At 46.3% G+C, this 9,113-nt stretch overlaps 1 non-coding gene across 1 annotated transcript; it reads left to right on the plus strand.

Annotated features, from left to right (window-relative positions):
• Positions 1 to 8,832: 8,832 nt before the first annotated feature.
• Trnat-ugu (transfer RNA threonine (anticodon UGU)) lies at positions 8,833 to 8,907 on the plus strand. The gene has a single exon. It is a non-coding gene; the product is annotated as a tRNA-Thr (tRNA).
• Positions 8,908 to 9,113: the final 206 nt, after the last annotated feature.

Raw genomic sequence — 9,113 nt, forward strand, 5'->3', positions numbered from 1 at the left:
ATGTATTAAAGCCAGTCAATAATCAATACCTTCCATCACAGAAATTACGCCGAATGGTGCAGTTTCCTTAGAAATCAAGGTGAGTCAGTGAGTTTTTGTAGGTACAAGTGAATCAAACAACTATAGGCCTATGCTTATTGATATTGACTGTCAATGACTATAATGTGTTTAATTTTTAATAACATTTATCTGTATCAATTTGTTTAATACTTTGATTATAGTAAACGAGTGATCTCTTTGTTCTTATTACGTGGGATTTTACAACGCACTCGATTAAATTTCTATTGCTACCTGGTGAAATCAAAGTTACGTTATTTAATGATACGTTATACATTTTATGTTAGGGGGGGGTTAGGATTTTTATTTTTGCAGGCGGACCCATATCGCGTACTTTACAATTCTAGGTCTGTAGGTTAGCCCTAGTTTATCAGGCCCGCTGTTTGATCTCATTTCTGTTACTTTTAAGTCAACTGTGTTACCGACTGAGCTAGGGCAGTCCCAACGTATGTTTATAATACCAGTTGGTTTTACTTCATCGCGGCACAGATCTTTTTAACACAGGCGATGTTCATAAAAGATTATAAATGAAAAGTAATCATTTTAAAAAAATATCTAGACTCCCCAGATAATATATCTACATTCCGCCATTGATATACACCCATAGAAATTATAAAAAGTCGGTGCCATTGCTGCGCACCAACGTTTTGTTGCCACTTCTTAAAATGATTTTAGAAATTGTGATGGAATGTTATCCATCACTTCCGTCTCATTTGATCTTCAGTCGTCCAAAGCTCTTCCAAATTCTGCCTCTTAAAAATGTATCCCCTGTCTCCTTTCCGTATCGATTCCGGTTTCTTCTTCTATCACGTCATCAGACAAATCCTCAGGCATAGAGGACTAAAATGTATATAAGTATACGGGTCAGGAAACACTTTATTTCCATGTTAGACTTCTTTTTTTTTTTATTTCTCTTCTTCATTCAGTCTCACCGCAGGAAACACAGAAACTGAACGTAGCAGCATTTCACGAACTTTTTCTTGCATGAAATGTTCCAAGTACCTCCTTGATTATATTTGGTTGGCGTATACAGTAAGTTCTAATTCTTACAAACAATACCTTGAGTGCGAAGTCGCAAGTTCAGTCTTCAGTAATCATTTGAAAGTGTTATGTTATCAGTTATGGTAGCAAAAAATTAGCTGCTAATGACTCATCATATGCATCAAGAAGGCGACAAAATATGACTGTCCGTGACGTGCAGAAATCGATCTTACGTACGTATTACATTTCATAAAATCGACATCTTTGACATTCAAGAAACGTTCAAAACAAATCAATAAAGCGCACCATGAGCACCGAATGACAAACAGCGCTCCACAGTGATCTCAAAGCTTTGCACCATCAAGATCAAAAACGAACTTCTTTGGAGTTAAACACCGTGCAAGACGTTCATCTAGGTACCCTCTCTTAAAGAATGCATATAGAATCATATTGGTGTAAACGGGTGATGAGAACTGATATAATGTGATGGTATGCTGCCACATTGGAAACAGACTGTCGTGAAGCTTGTCGTGAAACTGGCTATGCTTTAAGGGGTAGCTGCGGCTATTGTGATAAGATATTTTACAGGCATTGAAAAAACAAACATCCAGAGGGGCAATTTGTTCACTGGTTCGAAATGACACGAACTGCAATGTCACATACCTTTCAGGACGTAAAGTTTGCTCTAAAGGATATGATTTTTATAAGCAGACCAGGAATCAAGCAAAATCAAGTTGTTTTGACCAGCTATTGGCCAAAAGCAGCGCTCATACTAAAGTTGTAGTTCTCTTAGCCCATTTCCCCAATCTAGCTTGTTCTGACGTAAATATTTCCTACTGCCCTTGTAAGATCACGCACACGAGAAAGAATCGTAGGGGTCAGACTACCTCCAACTTCTCGCAGCGCAATAAATAATTTTACAGCCAATTTACCATCCACATTAACACTCGGCATAATTGCATACGAATGCGCTGAGGTAACCTTGTTTATCTCATCTACAAACTTTCGGGCCGATTCTTCAGTTTGCTGTGCATCGTCAAGTTGACGTTTTGTTTGAAAATTCGTTATCTTACGTATTCCATTCTGTTGTTCTGTTTGAAGTTATGTGAAACCATCCACTTTTTCCCGTGAAGTCACTGTAATCTATGTCGCAATTTGATGTAGTGGGTCACTATCGTGCACATTCTGTAATCTGTATCGAGCATCCTCGAAACGCCAAAAATCAGTTTTTGTAACAAGCGCGCCTTATTCTCCGTTGAATGTCTGTAGTTTTTTTGTCCATGACAGGGTCATATTATTGACGACTTATTCGAAATCTGTTCATAATGGTATTTTTACTGTGCTGCGGATGATCTAACACGTACGTAATTATGTTTAGTACCCGCTCCTTGGACCATGATTGTCCTTTACTCTCTGACCGACAAGGATGATGAATTGCATGGCTCGACATCCGTTTTAATATCGCTTTACTTGTTAAGTAAGTATCGTCGTTATTGTATCCCTCGTGTACACTGGCCGCACAGTGAAGCGTATATGACAACACACGTTCCACTGATTCATCTTGTAGAAACGCTAACGTTTTATCTCCCACATCTTTCTCACTCTACGAAAATCCTTGCGTTCTTTTCTGATAAAATGTCAACAACGGCAACTCTTGTTATGCATGTAATGCAATGTTTGCTTCGTTTATCGTTACTATTAATCTGCTTTGTATCAGCACCACTGGCACTGTAGCGAATTATTCGTCGCCTAGCATGAGGCTACGGAGCGTACTCGAACTGCTTAGTCGACAAATAATTCGACTAAGCAGTTCAACTACGCTCTCTAGCCTCATGCTGTACTCACCATTGGATACCTTCAGTCCCGCCCCTGTTGCCATTATCAGCCAATACTGTGGTTGCAAGAGAGACGATATATGGGGCGTCGAGGGTAAGATCGTTGTACTTTTGCGACCTCGCACTCAACGGGTTCGTTGTTAGGTGCGCGTTCAGGGTTTGTTGTTCCAAAGAATGAAGGTAATATTTAAATGACTCAGTTCATTGCTCAACAAGCATCACGCGGGCCGTGGGGACTGTTCAGTGTTCACCTCGATCTGTGCAAGCACGTAGCATCAAGTTTTCTGTGTTCATCACAGGATGGATTTCTGGTACAGTGCAGTGGAAGTGTACTCAAATGGGGAGCTTGCACATGCCCATTTGATATGCGGATTATCAGAAGGTAATGGCCTTGCCGCTCAACGTTTGTACCGGAAAAGATTTCCAGAACGACAGTGCACCGATAGGAGGTTTGAAGCATTTGATCCTCGTCTTAGGGAGAGTGGAACGTGTAATCTTAATACTCGCGATTGGGTGAGCCCTAAAAGGACGACGACACTTTAGCTTTAGGAGGAACTTCGTGTAGTTGACGCCAACCCTACTGCCAGCGTAAGACAAGTAATGTTGACCACACGACCTCTTGGGAGTGGTGCATGAGAACCTGCTGTAACTGTAAAATGTGAAGCGTGTCCCAGCACTATCAGCAGCTGACTCTCCCGCAACGGTACACTTCTGTGAATGGTTCGTTCAACGACGTGTCAACCCTCGCTATAGAGAACTGTAATGTTCACAGATGAGACTCCGTTTCAAAGCAGCTGATTAATGTCTTGAAGAGTTGTAAAAACTGAATTCAAAATTTAAGAAAATGCGCTTCTGCCCCACATCCACGTCATCATCAGTGTTCTGCCAAAAGGCAGGTCTTCACATGGTAGTTCTCCAGGCTGTCCGGTCTTCTGCCATCCTCTTCAAGTCCGCATAATTTCCTCTTCCCTTTATGTCGTCTATCATCTTGTACCACCTCCTTCCTCTCAGTCTTCTCCCACAAACCAGTCCTACCAAAGCATCTGCACTCCCTTCTCAATGAATGTCCCAACCAGTTCTTTTTCCTTTGTCTTATAACCTTCAGCAGACATCTTCTCTCACCAACCATTTCCAGTGCTCTTTCATTACTCACTCTTTCCATACAGCTTATTCTCTCCATTCTCCTCCACATTCACATCTCAAATGCTTCTAACCTTTTTTCATCCTCTACTCTCAGCGTCCATGTTTCTGCCCCGTATAGTGCCTCACTTCAGACGAAACATTTGCCAAGCCTTTTCCTTAGTCCTTTATCTAATTTTCCACATAAGAGTCTCCTCTTTCTATTGAATGCCTCCATCCCTATGGCAATTCTAGTTTTCACCTCCTGGTGACATCTCAAGTCTTCAGTTATTGTGCTTCCGAGATATTTAAATTGACTTACTTGGCTAATGGTAGATTGTCCTATTTTAATGTTGACAGACTGCGTCTTGTACTGATGACCATACTCGTTGTTTTTGCTGTGTTTATTTGCATTCCATATTCCACACAAGCTTCATTCAAATCTTTCAGCATGTTATTCACTGTCTGCTCACTTTCTGCCACTAATACCATGTCATCAGCAAATCTTATACATTCTATTATTTTTCCACCAATATATATTCCTCTTTTCCCATCTAAGCGTTTCGCAAAATTTTATTGAAGTTACAACAGTGGGGAGAGGCAACATCCATGTACGTGTGTGGAATTTTTCCTAAAATTTTGGTCATACCTCTTTGTCACACCCTATACATCACCCTGAACGTATTGGAACCAGAAATATCCTGCCACACCGAAGATCTCACGCCCGCCGAACTGTAAATAGTCATCATTTATGCTTCTATACACAGTGCTGTGTAACTCAGGTGAAAACTTAATTGTCACTCATTACTTGCACGTTATTATAATGACGGTGTCAATGATACTCCACCAATACTCCCAAAACTGTATTTAGCGGGCAGATTTGCCGTTATTTATTCATAAATACGCTCTCACACAATGAAAATGCGTCTCATATTCTCCTTGATATCCTTTTCAATCTTTCTTTGGCTCGAACAACCTCTTTCTTGAAAGCTCCTACGTTCCGAGATAAGGTCTTATCAATCAGAATTGTGGTAATTGTGAAACTATTTCCTGTATATTCTTTCGTATTTGCAGGCAATGATCCACACTGCACCCTACATTACATGCATATCTGCAAACTCGTGTAAAGAGGAACGCTCGGTTTTCGACAGCCAGTCATGGAACAAAAACAGTAATTAACTCAGCCGGGGACAAATCACTGTCAATTGTTCTCAAACGAAGGGCCGGCAGTTGTTCGATATGTAGCATAAGCAGTTACAAACATCTATCTCATACATACGGTTCATTCAAGATCGTGGAAAGCATGAGATATTCATATTGGATCATTGTTTCCTAATTAAAAATATTAAGATTAGTATCCTTTAAAGGCTGTATAATTTTGACTCCGAACGATTGGGGCATTCTGTATATTATATGATCAAAACTATCTCGACACTCCTGGGTGACGCTGAATCGACAGCTAAATGTTACGAGAAGCGGACCCGCCGAATAAAACGCGGTTGACAGTGTTGTGTCGTCAGTAGAGCATCAGTAAAAGCATAATACACTAACTACACTCCTGGAAATTGAAATAAGAACACCGTGAATTCATTGTCCCAGGAAGGGGAAACTTTATTGACACATTCCTGGGGTCAGATACATCACATGATCACACTGACAGAACCACAGGCACATAGACACAGGCAACAGAGCATGCACAATGTCGGCACTAGTACAGTGTATATCCACCTTTCGCAGCAATGCAGGCTGCTATTCTCCCATGGAGACGATCGTAGAGATGCTGGATGTAGTCCTGTGGAACGGCTTGCCATGCCATTTCCACCTGGCGCCTCAGTTGGACCAGCGTTCGTGCTGGACGTGCAGACCGCGTGAGACGACGCTTCATCCAGTCCCAAACATGCTCAATGGGGGACAGATCCGGAGATCTTGCTGGCCAGGGTAGTTGACTTACACCTTCTAGAGCACGTTGGGTGGCACGGGATACATGCGGACGTGCATTGTCCTGTTGGAACAGCAAGTTCCCTTGCCGGTCTAGGAATGGTAGAACGATGGGTTCGATGACGGTTTGGATGTACCGTCCACTATTCAGTGTCCCCTCGACGATCACCAGTGGTGTACGGCCAGTGTAGGAGATCGCTCCCCACACCATGATGCCGAGTGTTGGCCCTGTGTGCCTCGGTCGTATGCAGTCCTGATTGTGGCGCTCACCTGCACGGCGCCAAACACGCATACGACCATCATTGGCACCAAGGCAGAAGCGACTCTCATCGCTGAAGACGACACGTTTCCATTCGTCCCTCCATTCACGCCTGTCGCGACACCACTGGAGGCGGGCTGCACGATGTTGGGGCGTGAGCGGAAGACGGCCTAACGGTGTGCGGGACCGTAGCCCAGCTTCATGGAGACGGTTGCGAATGGTCCTCGCCGATACCCCAGGAGCAACAGTGTCCCTAATTTGCTGGGAAGTGGCGGTGCGGTCCCCTACGGCACTGCGTAGGATCCTACGGTCTTGACGTGCATCCGTGCGTCGCTGCAGTCCGGTCCCAGGTCGACGGGCACGTGCACCTTCCGCCGACCACTGGCGACAACATCGATGTACTGTGGAGACCTCACGCCCCACGTGTTGAGCAATTCGGCGGTACGTCCACCCGGCCTCCCGCATGCCCACTATACGCCCTCGCTCAAAGTCCGTCAACTGCACATACGGTTCACGTCCACGCTGTCGCGGCATGCTACCAGTGTTAAAGACTGCGATGGAGCTCCGTATGCCACGGCAAACTGGCTGACACTGACGGCGGCGGTGCACAAATGCTGCGCAGCTAGCGCCATTCGACGGCCAACACCGCGGGTCCTGGTGTGTCCGCTGTGCCGTGCGTGTGATCATTGCTTGTACAGCCCTCTCGCAGTGTCCGGAGCAAGTATGGTGGGTCTGACACACCGGTGTCAATGTGTTCTTTTTTCCATTTCCAGGAGTGTATATATGACGGTAGTATCTGTTCCCGAAAGAACAGTTACCGTCGATGACCATGCAGCTTTGCTCGAAATGAAATGATAATTAAATAGGCACCCTAGCTGCAAGCAGGAGTTGATACAATTCATTGGGGACATGTTGAAAATGTGTGCCCCGACCGAGCAAAGCTGCATGGTCATCGACGGTAACTGTTCTTTCGGGAACAAATACTACCGTCATATATACACTCCTGGAAATTGAAATAAGAACACCGTAAATTCATTGTCCCAGGAAGGGGAAACTTTATTGACACATTCCTGGGGTCAGATACATCACATGATCACACCGACAGAACCACAGGCACATAGACACAGGCAACAGAGCATGCACAATGTCGGCACTAGTACAGTGTATATCCACCTTTCGCAGCAATGCAGGCTGCTATTCTCCCATGGAGACGATCGTAGAGATGCTGGATGTAGTCCTGTGGAACGGCTTGCCATGCCATTTCCACCTGGCGCCTCAGTTGGACCAGCGTTCGTGTTGGACGTGCAGACCGCGTGAGACGACGCTTCATCCAGTCCCAAACATGCTCAATGGGGGACAGATCCGGAGATCTTGCTGGCCAGGGTAGTTGACTTACACCTTCTAGAGCACGTTGGGTGGCACGGGATACATGCGGACGTGCATTGTCCTGTTGGAACAGCAAGTTCCCTTGCCGGTCTAGGAATGGTAGAACGATGGGTTCGATGACGGTTTGGATGTACCGTGCACTATTCAGTGTCCCCTCGACGATCACCAGTGGTGTACGGCCAGTGTAGGAGATCGCTCCCCACACCATGATGCCGGGTGTTGGCCCTGTGTGCCTCGGTCGTATGCAGTCCTGATTGTGGCGCTCACCTGCACGGCGCCAAACACGCATACGACCATCATTGGCACCAAGGCAGAAGCGACTCTCATCGCGGAAGACGACACGTCTCCATTCGTCCCTCCATTCACGCCTGTCGCGACACCACTGGAGGCGGGCTGCACGATGTTGGGGCGTGAGCGGAAGACGGCCTAACGGTGTGCGGGACCGTAGCCCAGCTTCATGGAGGCGGTTGCGAATGGTCCTCGCCGATACCCCAGGAGCAACAGTGTCCCTAATTTGCTGGGAAGTGGCGGTGCGGTCCCCTACGGCACTGCGTAGGATCCTACGGTCTTGACGTGCATCCGTGCGTCGCTGCGGTCCGGTCCCAGGTCGACGGGCACGTGCACCTTCCTCCGACCACTGGCGACAACATCGATGTACTGTGGAGACCTCACGCCCCACGTGTTGAGCAATTCGGCGGTACGTCCACCCGGCCTCCCGCATGCCCACTATACGCCCTCGCTCAAAGTCCGTCAACTGCACATACGGTTCACGTCCACGCTGTCGCGGCATGCTACCAGTGTTAAAGACTGCGATGGAGCTCCGAATGCCACGGCAAACTGGCTGACACTGACGGCGGCGGTGCACAAATGCTGCGCAGCTAGCGCCATTCGACGGCCAACACCGCGGTTCCTGGTGTGTCCGCTGTGCCGTGCGTGTGATCATTGCTTGTACAGCCCTCTCGCAGTGTCCGGAGCAAGTATGGTGGGTCTGACACACCGGTGTCAATGTGTTCTTTTTTCCATTTCCAGGAGTGTAGTTAAAAATATGGGTTCCCGGCCTTTGACCTTCTTGTGCGAACGCACACGCTATGCCCGAACTCGTACGGGACTTGGTAGATTAATCTGCCATTAGTAATGAGTATGATGGGCAAACATCTATTAGGCGCACTACGAATGTAGTGTTGTGGACATGTTGGGAATGTGGATCTCACGGGGAGCGTGCAAGGGATAAGTCCCTGCAGACGCACTATCCTCTGTGCCCGCGGTGGCTCAGATGGATAGAGCGTCTGCCATGTAAGCAGGAGATCCCGGGTTCGAGTCCCGGTCGGGGCACACATTTTCAACATGTCCCCAATGAAGTGCATCAACTCCTGCTTGCAGCTAGGGTGTCTATTTAATTATCATTTCATAATACACTATGTGATCAAAAGTATCCGGACACCCCCAAAAACATACGTTTGTGATATTAGGTGCATTGTGCTGTCACCTACTGGCAGGTACTCCATATCAGCGACCTCAGTAGCCTAAGACATCCAGAG

The sequence above is a fragment of the Schistocerca nitens genome, chromosome 4 (assembly GCF_023898315.1).
Source record: "Schistocerca nitens isolate TAMUIC-IGC-003100 chromosome 4, iqSchNite1.1, whole genome shotgun sequence".
Lineage (NCBI taxonomy): Eukaryota > Metazoa > Arthropoda > Insecta > Orthoptera > Acrididae > Schistocerca > Schistocerca nitens.